The following is a 20,013-nucleotide window of genomic DNA, read 5'->3' as shown; positions in this document are numbered from 1 at the left end:
TGCTATGATAAACCTTCTTTAACAGGAACTGAGTCAAGTATAGTTAGACCTGATATTGCTGCAAATAATTTCAAACTAAAACCTAACAAAATTCAGATGAAACAACAGTTTGTTCAGTTTGATGGTTTGCAGGATGAGGATCCCAACACTCACTTGGCAAATTTTCTGGAATTTTGCGACACTTTCAAAATTAATGGCATTTCTGATGATGCCATTCGCCTTCGGTTATTCCCTTTTTCACTGAGAAACAAAGCTAAACAGTGGTTGAAGTTATTACCACGAGGGTCTATCACTACTTAGGAATAAATGACCGAAAAATTTTTACTAAAATATTTTTCGCCGGCTAAAACGGCTAAGTTACGTAACGATATCTCTTCTTTTGTGCAGATGGACTTAGAAACACTTTACGATGCATGGGAGAGATACAAGGATCTATTGCACAGGGGCCCTCACCATGGGTTACCGCTATGGCTGCAGGTTCAAACATTCTACAATGGTGTGAATCCCTCGACAAGGTAGACAATTGACGCAGCTGTTGGAAGAACCATCAACAACAAAACACCTGAAGAGGGTTATGAAGTCATTGAAGAAATGTCACTGAATAACTATCAGTGGCAAGTTATGAGGACTAAGCCAACAAAAATAGCAGGCGTTTATAACGTCGACTTAGTTACTATGCTATCAAATCAGGTAGAACTTCTCAATAAAAAGATTGATGGTTTGCTTGGTTCTACGCAGGTACATCCAGTAATAAAGTGTGACTCAAGTGGAGGAGGCGTGCATACAGAATATCAATCCTTCAATCCTACAACCGAAGAGGAACAAGTCAACTATATGGGTAATAATAACTTTAGATCTCAAAATAACCCATATAGTAATACTTATAATGCAGGTTGGAGGAACCACCCAAATTTCTCCTAGGGTGGTCAAGAGAACCAAACGCCACAAAATCCTCAGGGTTTTCAACAGCCACCTTATCAATAAGAGAAGAAACAGATCCTTGAGGAGATGCTCTCTAAATTCATCTCAGTGTCAGAAACCCGTTTCCAAAATACTGAGACAACACTTAAAAAACAACAAGCATCGATTCAAGGACTCGAAACTCAGATAGGCTAGCTATCCAAACTAATCTCCGAACGACCACAAGGTAGCTTACCAAGTAATACTGAACCTAACCTAAGGGAACACCTCAACACAATTAGTACTCAAGATAAGGAAGGATTAATTGCACCTGAGCCAGAATTGATGCAAGAAACTGTGGTGAGCAAAGGTAAAAGTGAGGTAAGTCATAACAAAACGGTGAATGAAGAATATAAACCTCGTGTCCCATACCCTAACGCGACAAGGAAAGACCGCTTAGACTAACAATTAGGTAAATTCCTTAAACTTTTGAAAAAAATTGCATATTAACTTACCGTTTATTGAAGCTCTGTCGCAGATGCCGAATGCAATGAAACTTTTAAAAGAGCTTTTAGTAAATAAGAGGAAGTTGGACGAAGCGTCGCATGTAGAGCTGAACACAGTCTGCTCAGCTATTCTATAGAATAAGCTACCCTAAAAATTGAAAGATCCAGGGAGTTTTACAATTCTTTGCTTAATTGGTAGTTTAGATATAAATCATGCATTAGCTGATTTAGGTGCTAGTATTAACGTCATGCCTTACAAAATGTTTAAGCAACTAGGTCTTGGGAAACCTAAACAAACTAGGATGAGCATTCAATTGGCAGATAAAACTATAAGATTTCCTAGGGGTACTATTGAAGATGTACTAGTGAAAGTAGATAAGTTCATATTTCCCGCTGATTTCGTTGTTCTAGACATAAAGGAGAATAATAACACCCCTTTAATTCTAGGAAGGCCTTTTTTAGCAACTGTTAAAACCATCATTGATGTTGGCATATGTGAACTTACACTCCGGGTGGGAGACGAAACAATCACCCTTCAAGCTCGCAATTCTGGCGACACATCAAGAATTGAAGGTAAGCATCTAAACCATTCTACTAAAACTAACAATATGGCGCCACCTACTTTGCAGAACATGAGTTTGAAGGAAGCACACGAGTCGTTCTCAAGCAATATTAGAGAACCTGTTCATGAAGATCGGAGATTACAAATCGAGGAACTCAATGAATGGTGGATGCACAAACCAAGAACACCCGACAAACCGAAACTACGCCAAAACAAGCCCGATACCTCTCCAAAACAATTTAAGGTTGATGGTAAGGTCTTATTACATGCTGCAGATCCCCACATTGTCACTACCACACTGAATGAGGAAATCTCTCTTACGGTACTCAGTATTTTTCCATTCGATACGGTGGAGGTGAGTCATCCCAAGTTCGACACTTTTAAGGTAATCAACACCTGGTTAAAACCTTATTTTGATGAGATTGATAGCAGGAATGAGGAGAATAAACTCCTCAAACCACCATGATTATTCAACGGAGAGGTAAGTCGAGCTTAGACTATAAATAAGCGCTTCTCGGGAGGCAACCCGATCATTAACAATATTAATTTTTTTAACTTTTGGTATTCAACTCCTAACTTACTAATAGAAATCTTGAATACAGGTGTTTCCACAGAGACACGACCAAGCACATGGGCGTGCTTAAGGCCATGTGGAAACAGGGCAAAATATTTCCCCAACACGGGCTACGATTAAATGCCACGGCAGTGCGATATGGCCATGGTCGAGCCTGCCAAAACAACACGGGTGTGTGACACACCTGTGTAGGAAGACCCGTGGTTGAAACTGAGAAATTAGCACTGGCGTACGACACGCCCGTGTGGAACACATGGGCATGGGAGAAGCAAACGAAGCTAGACACGGTCGTGCGACACGACCGTGTGAACCCAGAAGCCTGAGGAACACGGGCATGTATTAAATGTCAGACGCGGCCAAATTTGAAATTCGCGAATCACACGGGCTGAAACTGGGGAACACGGGCGTGTGTCATGGCTGTGTGCCCCAAAATCTATAAATACCCTGCACTATTCATTTCCTTCTCCATTTAAAAATCCTAACCCTAGCCGCTGCAACTCTACACGGCCCCCTGCCACGCCCGTGCGCCTCCTTCAACATCGTTTTTAAAGCTCAATCTCTCTCCCTTAGCGTTTTTTACTCCTTTCACTTCCATTTTACTTATTACTAATGCTTATTATTACAATAATCCCCATTACTTTTGAACTATTTTTCATTTTTGCTCATTACTTTATCATTTAGTTTGCATTTTTAGGTTCTTTATTATACATTTCAAATTAAATCAAGTTGTTAGGCACACCTCACATCCATGACATTACTATGCTTATTTTCATTCTATTATCTTGCCAATGTCTATCATTTAAATTGAGTTACCATACAATTCATGTTAAATTGAGACTAGGAAAACCTTATACCCATTACATTTCTATTTTTTCATTTTCATGGTTATTGTGGTTTAGTTTGATTCATATTAGTAGTCTTGGCTGAAATAGTTTACTTCTCCTTTGAATATGTTTACCTATTATTATTAATCTTTATATTACAGGATTTCAATGTCATCTTCAAGAGGAAAGAAAACCGCCGTACCAGCCTCAAAGAAGAGGCAAGGAGCATCATCTTCTACGGGTCCAATCGAGGAAATTCGTCACCCTCTCCTACAGTTTCCACGAGGGCCCCAATAAGAACTCCACCAAATACTTTGGGCCCGACCCTTAATTACGAGCTGCTGCATCGACTGGGCTGCCGTAGAACAAGTCCAGATGTCTGATATGATTCGGGCTCTCCTAACCACTGACCCTTGAAAGCTGTTTTTCGGGATTATCGAGCTGACATACCTCAAGCTCACGGTGGAACTATGCTCAACGTTTCATTTTTAGATCGTAATGACGAGGTACGATGATCCCGGTAAGGTCCAGTTTTGCCTAGGCTGATTAATTCGCCAGCTAAGTGTCCCAGAGTTTGGTGTTGCACTAGGCTTATATACAGAGGAGTTCAGGGAGGAGAATGAACTACATGCTCTCAGTCGCCACATACATTTCTCTCTCTCAAAGTCCTGGCACACTTTGGCCCCTAGCACGGCCTTGTACAATCCTAGCCGCTCCAAGGCATCAGTTCTCCCACCATCCCTGAGGTACTTACACGCTATTTTAGTTCACATGATTACAGGGAGGCGAGAGAGCACTGACGTCGTCAACACCCACGATGTCTACTTCTTATGGTGCATGTCGAAAGGGCACATCATTGACCTTGCCTATTTCATCGCCCTGGTGATTCAGCACTAGACGGAGCGGCCTCGGAAGGGGGTTATCTCCATTAGCCCCTACATGACTAGGCTGGCGTGGCACTTCGGGCTCTTCAGCACCGCAGCCCAAGAATCATCCCTCACCCTCATCGGCCAGATGTCTCCACAAGGCATCTCAAGCATGCTTAGCATGAGGATAATCGAGAGCCGCCGAGGAACCTACCCTCCCCAATATTGTCTCGTCCAATCTACCGAGGAATAGGCCTACGAGGACATTCCTGATGATGTCCCCCCATAGCACGAGGACCCACCGACTCAGCCACTACTACCATCTCGTCTAGTTCATGCGGCTACTTTATATACTGACATCTCTGAGTGCCTCACCCGATTCGAGCATCAGTGTTTTCAACAATTTGACAACATTGATGCTACTCTACAGTAGATTTTTCAGCACCTCAACATCTCATTGCCAGTCCCACCTTGCGAACCATCCAGCGATGAAGATGTTTAGAAATATTTATTTATTATTTTATATTTTTAATTTTTTGAAACTACTTTTTATTTTTGTTAGATTTTAGAATTTTATTTTTAATTATTAGTTTCGGTTATTTCTTTTCGAGTAATTATTCTTTCTAAATATCCCCTAAAAAGTTCCTGATTTTATCACTGTTATATAAGAGCTCTTAAGCTCATCATCACATAGGAACTAAACTCCACCGGGAAAGGTTCTCTACGACTGCCATGTCCTGCTCGACCACGATCATAGCTACCACTACATATAATATTCTTTTGGCGCAGGACTTATGGACTAATGAACCTCTACGACTGCCAGAGTATCCTCCTCCACTCTCGAATCGATTACTCTCCAAAACTCTAGTTCGAGGAATTCATCATATAGGAAGTTTCACTTCTCTCCCTTTCTTATTTTTATATTCTTTAATATATATCTTTGTACATTGAGGGCAATGTACATCTTAAGTGTGGGGGGTATTTATTTCCTTATCAGAAAAATCCCTAAATGACTGCCTTGTTCTCTTAAAAAGCTCTCATATCATATTTAGGATAAATTTTAATTGATTTATGATTTTGATTGATATATCTTGAATTAAAACATAGGGATTTATGCATTGATTGTTTAAACTTTAAGACATTAGAGAATCAAGCATGATAAGTTGATTTTTAAGAATTTAAAATTATAGGTTGTTTCCCCAAGTCTAGGTATTACTTTGAATTGGAATTCACGAGTCTAAATAGCAAAAAGCCATAATTTTTGTGAGATTTTTGAGCCTTTTGAGCATCTATTAATTCTTTCATGCTCACTTTTATTATTGCTTTGAGTGCGTCAATATTGAACTGTTATTCTAGAACTTGTTTGATTATGTATGTCGAGACCACACTACTTGATTTGATATGTCAAAATGATTAAGGCACTTAGGATTAACCCACCCATGCCATGAAAAGCCTACCTCCACGATTAACCCCTAGTAAACCCCCTTGAGCCTAACAAGACAACCCTTAACCCATTATTGTTGAAATCCTCTAAATTGACCCCTATTTTTGTCGAGATTTGAGTTGAATGAATTGCTTAGCTATGTCTTGTTCTTAATAATTAGTTTATATTTTTTATTTAACTTGTTCTTAAAAAAAAAAACTATGTATACATATCTGTAATTTCATATTTTGAAAAGAAGCTCTGTTCTACGCAAGTGAAGATTAACTCTTTTTCTAGTTAGGTAAATTTTCAATTTAATCTCGATTCTAACAATTTCTTTCAGCTTGTGACCACACCCCCTAACCAAGCCTCGTTACAACCCTTTAAAGACCTTTTGATTGATGTATCATCTTAAATTATAGTGGTGGAGATTTGATTTTCATGCAAGCCTATGGTAATGACTTTTCATTATTGACTATTGAGTGCTTCATTTATTGTCCTTAAACACCTCGAGTGATTTGAGTGAATCTTTAGTGAGGATGTGAAACTCTGTGATATTCTGAATCAAAGGTAATTACTTATATGCAGAGAGACACCTATGTTTGTATGATTAAATACTCAACTTGGAATGTTTGAAACTTTTATGTTCTTTTAGTTGAATTCTCAATGTATGATTACCTATGGATTATTTTGAGATATTATCAATAGGAATTGTAAGTTGAGAAGAATTTATTTTGATTATGAGTTGAGGATTTTGCTTGAGGACAAGCAAATGCTTAAGTGTGGGGGTATTTGATAAACCGTAAAGTATACATATTTTTACCCCATGTTTAATGCATTTTATGGATGATTCCTCATTAGAATTGGTGAATTCGATGCTCCTAATGCTTTAATTTCATGTTTTATACTTAAGAGAGCATAGAAGAGCGAAAGGTACGAGAAACGGGCCAAAAATAGAAAAAATGGGCCAAAGTACAAGTATTGGAACACGGGCGTGTGCCACGGGCGTGTCCCTGCCGAGCCTAACTTGAGTCTAATTCAGAAAAGGCTAATTTTGAGGGCCTCTAGGCATTCCAAAGCCTATAAATACACCCTAGAGGAGGAAGAAAAGGGGGACGGAGAAAGGGGAGTAAGGAATTACTCCAAGAAAGCTGATTGATCCATCTCGAAAGCCGGATTCATCATCAAGACTGAAGATCTCTCCTCAATTTCCCTTCAGGAGTTTTAGGTTTTCTTTATGTTTTGTATTCTTTATTCTTTTGAGATGTTTTCTTATTTAGTTATGAACTAAATCCCCTAAATACCTAAGGGGAATGAAACCTAAGACGAATCTTGTTTTTATTTTCTGAATCGTATGATAAATATTTAACTTCTTCTTAATTATGTGTTCTTAATTCTTGTTTTGATATCCCAGGATACTGATTCAAGATAAGCTCTTATTCAGAGGAGGAATAGACCCTGTTAAAGAGTACATTTGTCATAATTAAGCGGAGTTGATTGCGCGCTTAGAAATAGGGTGACAAGATTTTATCGGATTAGGGTGAAACCTAATAAGGGGATCTATAGATCGAGTTAATGCAACCCTAGAGTGTTAATTAGAGAAAAGTCTCGGTTATTCAATCTAGGGATTATACGTTATTAGTCTTGAATAGGGATAATTACATAACTTAGGGATCTCTACGGAACAAGTTGAATGAATAAATCGTCCGATTCGGAGCCAGAATAACAAGTAAAGTCTAGATGGATTTTTCTTTAGTTATTGTCTCAAGTCAATCGATTTTCCCAAAAGCAATTCCTCCATTCTTTTCTCTATGTGTTCTTAGTTTAGATAATTAGTTAATTAAAACAAAAACCCCTTTATTCTTAGGCTAGATAATAAAAAGACAGTCATTACTAGTACTTTTAGTTCCTTTGGGTTCGACAATCCGGTCTTGCTAAAACTATACTACTATTCGATAGGTACACTTGCTTACATCACGATAATAGTTAGTTCAAGAACGAGTAATTATAAATATTTAAAACTATCATGAAACCTCGCGATCATATCCTACTATGGATACTGATTTTGAATTAAAGTCAGGCTTGATCCAACTACTGCCAACTTTTCGAGGGTTACAGAACGAAAATCCCCATAAGCATTTGAAAGGATTCCATATGGTTTGCCTTAGTATGAAACCTCAGGGGATAACTGAGGATCAAATTAAACTGCGTGCTTTCTTTTTTTCCTTAACAGATTCTGCTAGGGAATGGTTATTTTAGTTACCTCATGGATCTATAACAACTTAGGTTGAATTGTCTCGTTTGTTTCTCAACAGGTTTTTCCCAGTGTCGCGTGCAGTCGAGTTAAGAAGAGAAATCGTAGGAATAAGGCAAAAAGACGCAGAGTATCTATACGACTATTGGGAGCAATTTAAGAAGTTGTGTGTAAGTTGCCCACAACACGGTATAATGGAACAGTCTTTGCTCCAGTACTTTTATGAAGGCCTGAAACCCATGGAGATGAATATGGTAGATGCCGCGAGTGGAGGAGCGTTGGTCAACATGACCCCACAACAAGAAAGAGACTTAATCTCCACAATGACTGCAAATTCTTAGCAATTCCGAGCCAATCTTAAACCCCCTAGAAGGGTCCACTAGCTAAGTAATTCGACCTTAGAAGATAAGGTTGATAGAATTGCTAATATTTTGAATTCTTTTGTTGTAGAAAAAGCAAAGACAGCCCGGTTATGTGGAATATGTGCTGCCCCTGAAGATACAACTGATGCATGTCCCAGTTTGAATGATGATATTATGGCTCATTTAGATGCTGTGGGAAAATTTCCTGGGCCACCACAAAGGCGATACGACCCTTACGCTAATACCTACAACCCAAGATGGAGGGTTCACTCTAACTTAAGTTATGGGGCCAACCCACGGTTTAACCAGTCAAACCAAAATCGGTTCCCACAACAGGCTTGAGATTCAGGTAATTCTCTAGAAACCTTGTTCAATAAATAAGCAGCTAATGTCCTTGATTTTCAACAGCAAACTCTTAATTTCCAAAGAGAGACGAAGGATTTCCAACAAAAAACCGAGGCATCCATAAGGGAGTTGACCATATCAATTGAGAGATTGAACTCTCAAGGGAAGCTGCCATCACAAACAGAACCAAACCTGAGGCAAAATGCAAATGTAGTGGCACTGCGAAATGGAAAGGTACTAGAACCAATTCCTGGCAGAAATCTTGGCCAAGAAACTGCCCAAGAAAAACCCAAAAATGACGAACAGGTCTGAGCGAAACCCCACTGCCAAAAATCCAACCTCCATTCCCAGGACAATTAAATCTGTGTCGAAAAAGTAAGGAAGGGAAAAAGATGCTCGAAAAATTTAGGAATGTCGAGATCAATTTACCACTGCTGGATGCCATCAGACAGATTCCGCGGTATGCCAAGTTCCTCAAAGAGCTTTGCACTAACAAACGAAAACTAATAGGAAACGAAAAAGTAAGTGTTGGCGAGAATGTATCCGCAGTGCTACAGCAGAATATGTCGGCAAATTGCAAAGGTAGGGGTACGTTTACTATACCATGCAAAATAGGCCATTTGGGGATCAAGAAGGCCATGTGTGATTTAGGGGCCTCCATAAATGTTATGCCTTATTCTATTTATGAATCACTTAACGCGGGGTTTCTGATGAAAATAGGTGTTATAATTCAGTTGGCAGACAGGTCTATTGTGCACCTCGAAGGAGTCATTGAGGATGTACTGGTAAAAGTTAATGAACCTATTTTCCCTGCAAATTTTTATGTGATAAAGATGGAGGAGGATAACACTACTGGATCTTCGGACCTCCTATTGGGCCAACCTTTCCTTAGTATCGCTAGCACTAAAACTGACGTTCGAAGCAGAACTCTTACGATGGAATTTGATGGGGAGATAATGGAGTTTAATGTTTATAACGGCATTAGTCATCCAAGCGAAATTCTGAGCGTAAATTGTGTCGACATAATCGACTCATTAGTATATGAGACTTTTGAGTCGATTTATGAAGATAAATTTGAATTTATATCTGATGGCTATGAATCTGTTAATGAGTTATTGTCTCCATCAAATACGAAACTTTTACCTTCTGTTTGTAGGCTCTAGAATTGGAATTGAAACCACTTCCCAAACATCTTAAGTATGCATTTTTGGGGAAAGGTAATACCCTACCAATCATAGTTTCCAACAAACTCTCTAAGCTCAATGAAGAAAGTTTTATCCAGGTACTGAAAAGTAATAAGGACGTGATTGGCTGGACCATTGCTGATTTGAAAGGAATAAGCCCCTTGACATTCACATACAGAATCTACTTGGAGGAAAACATAAAACCGAGGCGAGTGGCCCAAAGGTGATTAAACCCGAATATGATGGAGGTGGTAAAAAATGAGATAATCAAGCTGCTGGATGCTGACATAATCTAACCCATTTCTGACAGCAGATGGGTAAGTCTGGTTCAAGTTATGCCCAAGAAAATGGGTGTGACAGTAAAAAAAACTGTCGAAGGTGACTTGGTACCAACTCGAGTACAAAATGGGTGGCGTGTCTGTATTGATTACAGGAAGGAGAACTCTTACACTAGAAAAGATCATTCCCCTCTTCCTTTTATAGATAATTTGACACCCAGTGACTCATCAAATAATTTGAAGTAATATAGTGACACCCAGTGACTCATCGGCCATGCCGAAGTAAGTTGGTACCTAGTACCTCATCGAATTTATCCGAAGTAACAGTTTGACACCCAGTGTCTCATTGACTTGTGGTCGAAGTATCCCTGAACACTTCTAATCCTATGCCATGCCAACTATATCCGACTTAGCCCGATACAGTTAACAGGGTATTCAAATCAATACACAATTAAATTCAAATAATCACATATACTCATAATTCAACTCAATTCAATTTTCATATTTCAATACAATCAATATCCAATATTCACATCTGCATTAATCTCAAATTCACTTATATTCAATTTAATATCAAGAATTCCAATACTCACCTTAGTTTCACTCACCATGTATATTAAATAATAAATACAACAATTAATTATTAGATTCGGATTATAGAAATACAAACCGTAATTTTTGAGTTAATGCTCGTTGACTTTGTTTTTTCCTTTCCAAGCCGAGGTCTGTGACTCAACGTTTGCTACAGGATTAAAATAATTGAAAATCATCAATACAACACAATTTAACATTCAATATTTCAATTTATACACAACTTTTGCCTAAATTCCAATTTAATCCCTAACCAAAACTAACTTTATTTTCTTCACAATTTATTCTTTAATTTCATTCAATTAACACTTAAAACTAAATTTAACTCTCTAATTTCACCATAAATCCCTAATTTTGAAATTCTCTCAAAATTTCCTTTTCTTTTCTTTCTTTTCTTTCTCCCCTATTCTTCTCTATTTTGTTTCAATATTCTCTCTTTTCTCTCTTTATTTCTTTTATTTGTTTTAATAATATAATATAATATAATTTAATTTAATTTAATAACATTTACTTATATTATAAGTAAATATATAATAATTACTAATATATGTTTATTTTTATTCCACATGTATTTCACTATTACCACACACTTTACACTTATGGTTTATTTATTTATTTAGTCCTTTGACTTTTCTCTATTCTATAATTAAGCTTTCACACTTTATTCAATTTAATCCTTATACCTAATTAACCTTAATTCAAACTAATTTACCTAACCAAAACCTAATTAACCTCACAACTTACCTCGTAAATATTTTTAATAAATATTTACGAGTCCATTTTACGAAAACAGTGACTCAAAAATGCATTTTTCGATACCTGTAAATTTTGGGTCGTTACACATATCGTTTAGCTTTGCCTATGGAATTCTTGAAAATTCATGATGTTTTTCATGTTACAATGCTTAGAAGATATCGATCAGATCCCTCTCATGTTATTTCGATGGAAGATATTGAGATTCAATCCGATTTGTCATACGAAGAAGAATTGTTTGAGATTTTGGCACGTGAGGCCAAAGAGTTATGTAATAAGCGAGAGTCGTTAATGAAACTACTGTGGCGTAGTTATAGTGTTGAAGAAACGACTTGGGAACAGGAAGAGACTATGAGATCTCAATATCCCCACCTCTTTTTAGGTGAATTTTGGGGATGAAATTTAATTAGGGGGAGAATTGTAACGACCCCATAGTCACGGAAGTCAAAAAGTGTATTTCCGAGACGCTGTTACTGTAACAGCCCGATTTTGGGCCCAACCGAAATAGTCATTTCGGGACCACTAATCTGAGGTTATAGAAATTATTTTTAATATTATTTTATCTGTTTTGGTATGATTATGTGAGAGTATGAAAATTTTGGTGAATTAATTTTAGCAATTTCATGCTTAATTGTAAAAAAGGACTAAATCGCATAAAGTGCAAAAGTCCTATTTTGATAGCTAAGGGTGTCAAATAGCTAGAGAACCTAAATTGGGGGTCTTTAAAGGGCAATTAGACTCTTAAAAGAAAGCTAGCCGGCTATAGAGAGTCATGAGGAGTCAAAAAGTCAAAAGTTGACTAGGGTTGGTATTGATGACATTAGCAAATTGAATATTAAAATAAAATTATAGGGGTCATCTTTCTTCTCCATTTTTCCATCGAAAATAGTAACCATTAGAAGGGTTTTTGAAGCTTGAAATTTCAGCCACTTAGTCTCTCTACAAGTAAGTGATATTGATGGTTTTTCTTGATGATTTTTGTACTTTTAGAACCCTTGCAGCATGAGCTTTCAAATAAGGGGACTATTTTGCATAATGGTTGAAATTCTAGGGTTTTACCATGAGAGTGTTCATGTTTTTTTATGAAGTTTTATGGAAGAAAATGAATCATTGTTGTGAAATAAACAACTTTTGTGAAGTCGTTTTCATGGAAACCTTAACTAAGGACCATTTTGCATAAGTTGTAAAATAGTTGATAAATGTGTGAAGTAATGAGAATTGTGGGCTGCTCTTAGTATAAAAAGTATTCGGCTAGGATTGATTAATAAGAAAATGTGATAAAAATTGATTTTTGGGTCTAGGGGTAAAATGGTCATTTTGTGAAAGTCTAAGGGCAAAATGGTTATTTTTCCCAATTATGAATAGCTAAGTACCTAGATCAATAAAATGATTAAATTGTGAATTTTTATCAGTATAGTTCAAGAATTACAAAATCTGGGCCCAGACCGGGGAAAAGCAAAACAAGTGGACTAAGCTGAACTAGTCGTCTACATTTTGTAATCCGAGGTAAGTTCTATGTAAATAATACAACTACATTTTATTATATGTGTTTTAATTGATATAGCATAAATTGCTTGTTTGTGGAAATAATTATGTATGATGATTATTGAGATAGTAGAACTCCCATTTGAACATTAGGAAATAAATCGGATATTCATGCCATGACATTCGGGTTATTTATGTGCTAGTGTAAGACATGTCTTGGACATGCATCGGCCATATTATGAGAGCCAGTGTAAGACCATGTCTGGGACATGGCATCGGTATTGAGACGAGAGCTAGTGTAAGACATCTCTGGGACATGCATCGGCCTCGAGATGTAAGCCAGTGTAAGACATATCTGGAATATGCATTGGCTACGAGATGTGTAAGTGTAAGATCATGTCTGGGACATGGCATCGACTTGATAGGTGAGCTAGTGTAAGACCATTTCTAGGACATGGCATCGGCATTATACCCTATGGTTGAGGTTTAGTGAATATCGGATAACATTCCAAATGGTTCAATAGTGAGAGTTACAGTTTAAGTTAAATGAGAAAAGTATAACCATATTGTGAGTGGTACAGGTATCTATTTGAAATGTATGAGATGTGAGCTCAATATATGCTATGTGAATTGTATTGGATAGTGATGAGTAAGTTGCACTTATGCCTACTTTTGTATTATGACCATGATGATGAATGGTAAAGTTTTTGTTATATTTATTTGCATGCAAGTTACTAGGCTTTATCCTAACTCCCTCTCATTTCCATTTTCTTATAGTGCTGCCTAGTTAGCTCGAGGATCATCGGACGTCGGAGGGATCGATCACACTATCAACCAAGGCATTTGGTATAGTTGGTTTTATTATTTTGAATATGGCATGTATAGGGCTTAGACTTTTGAGTTTTGTGTCAATCTAATATTTGATTTATTTTTGTATAAGGTCATGAAAAATGGAAAATAGTGAAACTTATTATATGAATGCAAGCTAGTCTTTCATGAATGTGAAATTGTAGGCATAGTTGAATTTATGAAATGTATGCAGGCCTTAGCTATGGTTGTTTGTTTGAGAAATCATATTAAGTTAGACTTTGATATGTTGGTTGGTGTTAGATTGTGTTACAGGGTGGTAAAGGCTTTGTTGATAGCCTTATATTGTCCACACGGGTAGGCACACGGGCGTGTGTCTAGACTGTGTGTGACACAAGGTCAGCCCCATGGGTGTGTTGCTTGGCTGTGTGTCTCCTGCATGTAAAATTTGCAAGTCAGTATGCATGGTAGTAAACACAAGGGCAGAGACACGGCTGTGTGCCTCAGCCATGTGAAGGACACGGCTGTATGTCTTAACCTTGTGAAGGACACAACTTTTGGCCACTGGCGTTTGCCTTGGTTGTGTGCCCTAAATTGGATGCTGACGTTAGAAACACAATGTCAAGGTTTTAAGACACGGGCTAGGACACAGGCGTGTTATGTCCAATTGAAGGACACGGGCCATAGACACGGGAGTGTGTCAGGTCGTGTAAAAACCCCTATAGGTTCAAATTTAGAATTTAATTCACATGGGCATGGGACATGGGCGTGTCCATAGATGCTTAGGCTGTGTGTGTCACACGAGCCATCAGCACGGCAGTGTTATATTAACCACACGGGCGTGTTACCCTTTCACACGAGCGTATGCCCTGTTTCAAGAGTTATTTTTCTAAAATTAGTTAAAGGACCCGAGTTGGTCCCGAATGGTTTCCAATAAATGTTTGAGGCCTTGTAGGCCCATATTAAGGAGTTTAAAAAAAGTTTGAAAAAGTTTTAAATTTGATCGAGTTTCAATGACATCAATATGATTGTATGCATGTGATTAAGTGTGGTAATGCCTCGTATCCCGTCCCGACGTAAAACTCGGGTGTGGGGTGTTACAGTTACCGTAAATCAGACTCGTAAAAATTTATTTATGAGGTTAGTTGTGTAGTTTATTAGGTTTGGGTTAGATGAATTTGCATGAATTAAGAGTAATTAGGTATAAGGACTAAATTCCATAAAGGGTAAAAGTTGAATTATAGATTAAAGAAAAAAATTGAAAGGATTAAAGAAGCAATTTTTCCATAGTTTATAAATCAGGCGGCATAAGGGTGAAATTATTATAAAATTTTAAGTTAAAATATATATTATAATATGTTACTTTATATTTAAGTAAATATATATAATATAATAAAGTAAATATAATAAAACAAAGAAATAAGTAAACGAATAAAGAAAGAAAGAAACAAAACGAAACAGAAAGGAAAGAAAAAAAAGAAAAAAAAAGGAAAGAAAGAAAGGGGAAAGACAAGGCTAGGGTTTCAAAGTTTCCAAGTTTAATTGGTTAGTCAATTTAGTCCATTTTTCATGTAATTTTTATATTTTTGAAATCCCAGTGTTAAGTACTACCTGACCCATGTCGAAATTTTAGCAATTATTGATTTTTTAAGTGTTGTTAATGTTGAATAATTTTAGTTAGGGATTAAATTGATAGATTTTAAGCTAGAAATGAAAAAGGATTAAATTATAGAATAAATTGTAAATTTTGAGTAATAGAGACTAAATTGTGAAAATTTTAAAATTTAGGGATTTAAGTGAAAATAGGGTGTTAAATTTAGTTTAAAGTGAAATTTGTAAAAAAAAAATATAGGATTAATTGTACAGAAATAAAGTTAGTCTCAGTTTAGGGACTAAATTGAAAATTAGGTAAATGTTGAGTCAAAAATTGAAATATTCAATATGAAATTGAATTGTATTATATTATGAACTTTAATTTCTTTAATCCGTAGCTAGCATCGTACCAGAATCCTCAACTAAAAAGGGCAAAGAAAATGTCGACGTGGAATAGCTCGAAATTCCTAGTTTGTATTTCTATAACCCAAAACTAGTTATTAATTGTTGTATTTTTTATTTAATGCATATGGTAATTATTGATGTGAGTATTTGGCAATTTGACTTTGAATTGAATTAAAATTTGATTGAATGGATTGAATTGATATATATATTATGAATATATTGATTATTTGAATTGAAATGAATATATATGCATGTGTGCAAATATGATAATTGAATATTGGTTGTATTTGGAAAGTGCATTGAAATCCTATTAATTGTATCGGGCTGAGTCGGATATAGATGGAATGCCATAGGATTGGAAAAGTTTAGGGATTACTTTGACTTCGACTCAATGAGGAACTGGGTGCCAAGTTACTTTGGTTTAACCGATGAGACACTAGGTCTCGATTTACTACTTTGGATTTATTCGATAAGACACTAGGTGTCAATTTACAACTTCTTCGAATTATTCGATAAGGCACTGGGTGCCAAACTGGTGTGTTGGTCTGATCCGTGTATCCATTCGAGTCCGAGTCGTGTTGATAGGGGTAAATAAATAATAAAGTTTTATAATTAATATTGAAATGATATTGTATGTGAAATAAAATTGGGATAGTGAATTGAAACATGAAAATGAGACACATGAATTACGTATTCATGAACTGGATATGGATTGAATAATATTATTGAATAAATAATATATATTAAAATGTGAAAAGCTATTATGTAGTAAGTGATGAGATTTGAGAGAGAATGGTATGAAATGATGTTTTTATGAATTGAATATTAAATGGCTAATGCCATTGTTTGAATACATGTGGTCTTAAATATTCTAATATGTTTATAATTAAAATATGCATATTATATTATCATGTCTTTAAATATTCGAATTATAGAAATAACACTGAGTTTTACTTAGCATATGGTTTTGTTTCCCATGCGCAGATTAGATACAGTTATTTTGAAGAGTTGTAATTGAAGTTGTAAGCATCCATCTCATCACACCTCCAAGTGCCAAGAGGGTATGTTTCAAAATTTTGAATAGAATGGCATGTACTTAGGAAGATCAAATGTGTTCCAAGTAACAGAGACTAAAATATAAGTTATGAAAACTTTATTTTTTTTCTGTTAAAATATATTAGTGATTAGCCAAAATCACTTTGGCACCAAATGTAATATCCCTATATTAGGTTCCTTAGGTCGAACCGGATATAGGGTATTACAGTGTAGGTAACACTTTTGTTAGAATATCAGCAATTTGAGCTGCTTCTGGCACATAATTCACCTATAGTTGGTTTCTCAAAACCTTTTCCTTCACATAGTGAAGGTCTAGGTCGATATGTTTGGTCTTCGCATCCAAGATAGAATTTGCAACCATAGCTACTATACTAGTGTTGTCGCACCTCACCTTTGGAATGTTGGTTAAGCTAATTCCAAAATCATTTATCACTATCTACAGCCACATAACCTCTAAGGAAGCATCGTCTAAGCTTTTATACTCAGCTTCTGCAATGGGCCTTGAAACGAAACGTTGTTTCTTTGAACTCCAAGACATAATATTTGTCCCAAGAAATGTGCAATAACCTAATATAGACCTTCGATCATCTGTATCACTTCCCTAGTTAACATTGAAAAAAGCAATTAGAGTACCACAGGTTGAGGGTGACATGACCAACCCATAATCAATGGTTCCATATAAATAACGAAGTATACACTTAACAGCAACCCAATGTTCAGCACAAGGTGCCTGTGTAAACTGAGCAACTATAGTAACACTAAAAGAAATATCAGGTTTTGTGTGAAAAACATACAATAATACTCTAACAGTGCTTTGATAGAGTTGAGGATCCTCAAATTTTCTCCCTATATCTTTACAAAGCTTTCATAACTCAGTTATAAGTGTGGGACCTAGATTACAATTTACCATGTTTTCTTGATAAACCGTAATTTATACATATTTTTATCCCATGCTTAACACATTTATGGATGATTTCTTCTTAGATTTGGTGAATTCGATGCTCCTAATTCTTTAATTTCATGTTTTATACTTAAGTGAGCATAAGAGAGTAAAAAGAGCGAGAAACGGGCCGAAAATGGAGAAAATAGACCCACATGGGAAATCAACACGGCCTGGACTTCCTCACACAGGCATGTCACATGGATATGTCTCTTTGGTAAGATTGAAGCACGACTTACACGGGTAAATTACACGCCCGTGCCTATTCAACAGCCTTGACCACAGGCTGGAGTAATCGCACACGGGCGTGTCACATAGGCGTGTCCCTGTCGAGCCCAAGTATAACCCTATTCAGAAAAGGCCACTTTTGAGGGCTCTTAGGCATTCTAAAGCCTATTTAAACACCTGACGAGGCACTTAAGAAGGGAGACGCAGAGTAGGAGTCAAGGAATTACTCAAGGAAAGCCGATTGGTCCATCTCAGAAGCCAGATTCATCATCAAGACTGAAGATCTCCCTTTAATTTCCATTCAGGGGTTTTAGGTTTTCTTTATGTTTTGTATTCATTATTCTTCTGAGATGTTTTCTTCTATAATTATGAACTAAACCCCCTAAATACCTAAGGGGAATGAAACCTAAGACAGATCTTGTTATTATTATCTAAATTGTATGATAAATATTTGACTTGTTCTTAATTATATGTTTTTAATTCTTGTTTTAATATTCCAAGATATTGATTCGAGTTAATGCTCTTATTCAGAGGAGGAATAGACCCTGTCTAAGAGTAAATTTATCATAATTAAGCGGAGTTATTGCACGCCTAGAGATAGGGTGATAAGATTTTTCTAGATTAGGGTAAAACTTAATAAGGGGATCCATAGATTGAGTTAATGCAACACTAGGTGTTAATTTGAAAGAGATTTCAATTAATCAACCTAGGGTTAGACGTTATTAGTCTCGAGAGAGATAATAATATAACTTAGGAATTTCTACGAATCAAGTCAAATGAATAAATCGTCTGATTCAGAGTCAAATAACAAGTGAAGTCTAGGTGGATTTTTCCTTGGGAATTGTCTTAATCAATCGAATTTTCCCAAAAGTTTTTCCCCAATTACTTTCTGTGCAGTCTTAGTTTAGTTAATTTAGATAAACAAATCCATTAATTTTTAGGCCAGATAATAAAAAGAAAGTAATTACTAGTACTCTTGGTTCCTTTGGGTTCGACAATCCGATTTTGCTAAAGCTATATTACTGTTCGATAGGTACACTTACCTTCATCGTGATAATAGTTAGTTTCAAGAACGCTTAATTATAAATTTTTAAAACTTGTTGCAAATATCACGTACCATTGCTTGTTGTAAAAGTTCTGAAACATATCATTTTTGGCTCAGCACAAGTCATTTGCCAACCTTTTATACTTTAATACTAAGAAAGTATGCAAGATAGCCAAGATCTTTCAAGGACAACTGAGCATTGTGGTTTTACACCAGTCGATCCACTACTGTTGGTGAATTTCCTGTGATCAAAATATCATTGACATAAACAATAAGATATAACAAGGTGTCTTTATCTTGAAGAACAAACAAGAAAAAGTCTGCCTTTGAGTTTACGATGCCCAATTGACCAAGATAGTCTTTGAGCTTGGAGAACCAGCTTGTGGGTGCCTGATGCAACCCATATAATGCCTTATGCAACTTAAATACTAAAGAATTTCTATTCAGATTTGTTTTCTCAAACCCCGTAGGTTGTACCATGTATACTTTTTCAAACAGATCACCTTTAAGAAAGGCATTGTTGATGTCGACTTGATGAATCTGCCATTAATTCGCCAATGCTACTAACAGCAAAACATGGACTGTTGAGGTTTTAACTACTGGGCTATAGGTTTTTTTGTAGTCGTAGCCTGTAATTTGGAGAAGCCTTTCCCAACCAACCTAGCCTTATGCCTTTCAATTGTTTCATTAGAACATTTATTGACTTTAAAGATCCATTTGCACCCACTTGAAGTTTAATTTGGTGGCAGAGGCATAAGTGACCAAGTACCATTATCCACAAGTGCTTGATACTCAGCCATGACAGTAGTTGTCCATTCAAGTGATTTTAAGGTAGTATAAACATCAGGTGGAACGTTCTCATCAACAACTGCAACATCTACCTTAGGTTTGAATATGCCTGCTTTACTACGAGTCACTATAGAATGAGTGTTGGTGGAGACTAGAGGAGCTGGCGCAGGAGAAAAAGTCTCGTCTTGCGCAAACTCTTCGCTATCATCAATACTACTATCTTGAGATAGATTAGTTAGCTAC

General features: G+C 36.4%; 1 non-coding gene across 1 annotated transcript; it reads right to left on the bottom strand.

Moving 5' to 3' along the window:
* Nucleotides 1–354: 354 nt before the first annotated feature.
* LOC128279779 (small nucleolar RNA R71) lies at nt 355–461 on the bottom strand. Its single transcript, XR_008269975.1, has one exon. It is a non-coding gene; the product is annotated as a small nucleolar RNA R71 (small nucleolar RNA).
* Between the last annotated feature and the right edge of the window lie 19,552 nt (nt 462–20,013).

This window comes from Gossypium arboreum, chromosome 8 (assembly GCF_025698485.1).
Source record: "Gossypium arboreum isolate Shixiya-1 chromosome 8, ASM2569848v2, whole genome shotgun sequence".
Taxonomy (NCBI): domain Eukaryota; kingdom Viridiplantae; phylum Streptophyta; class Magnoliopsida; order Malvales; family Malvaceae; genus Gossypium; species Gossypium arboreum.
Note: the sequence above shows the minus strand (reverse complement) of the source record. Positions and strands in the feature narration are given on the sequence as shown.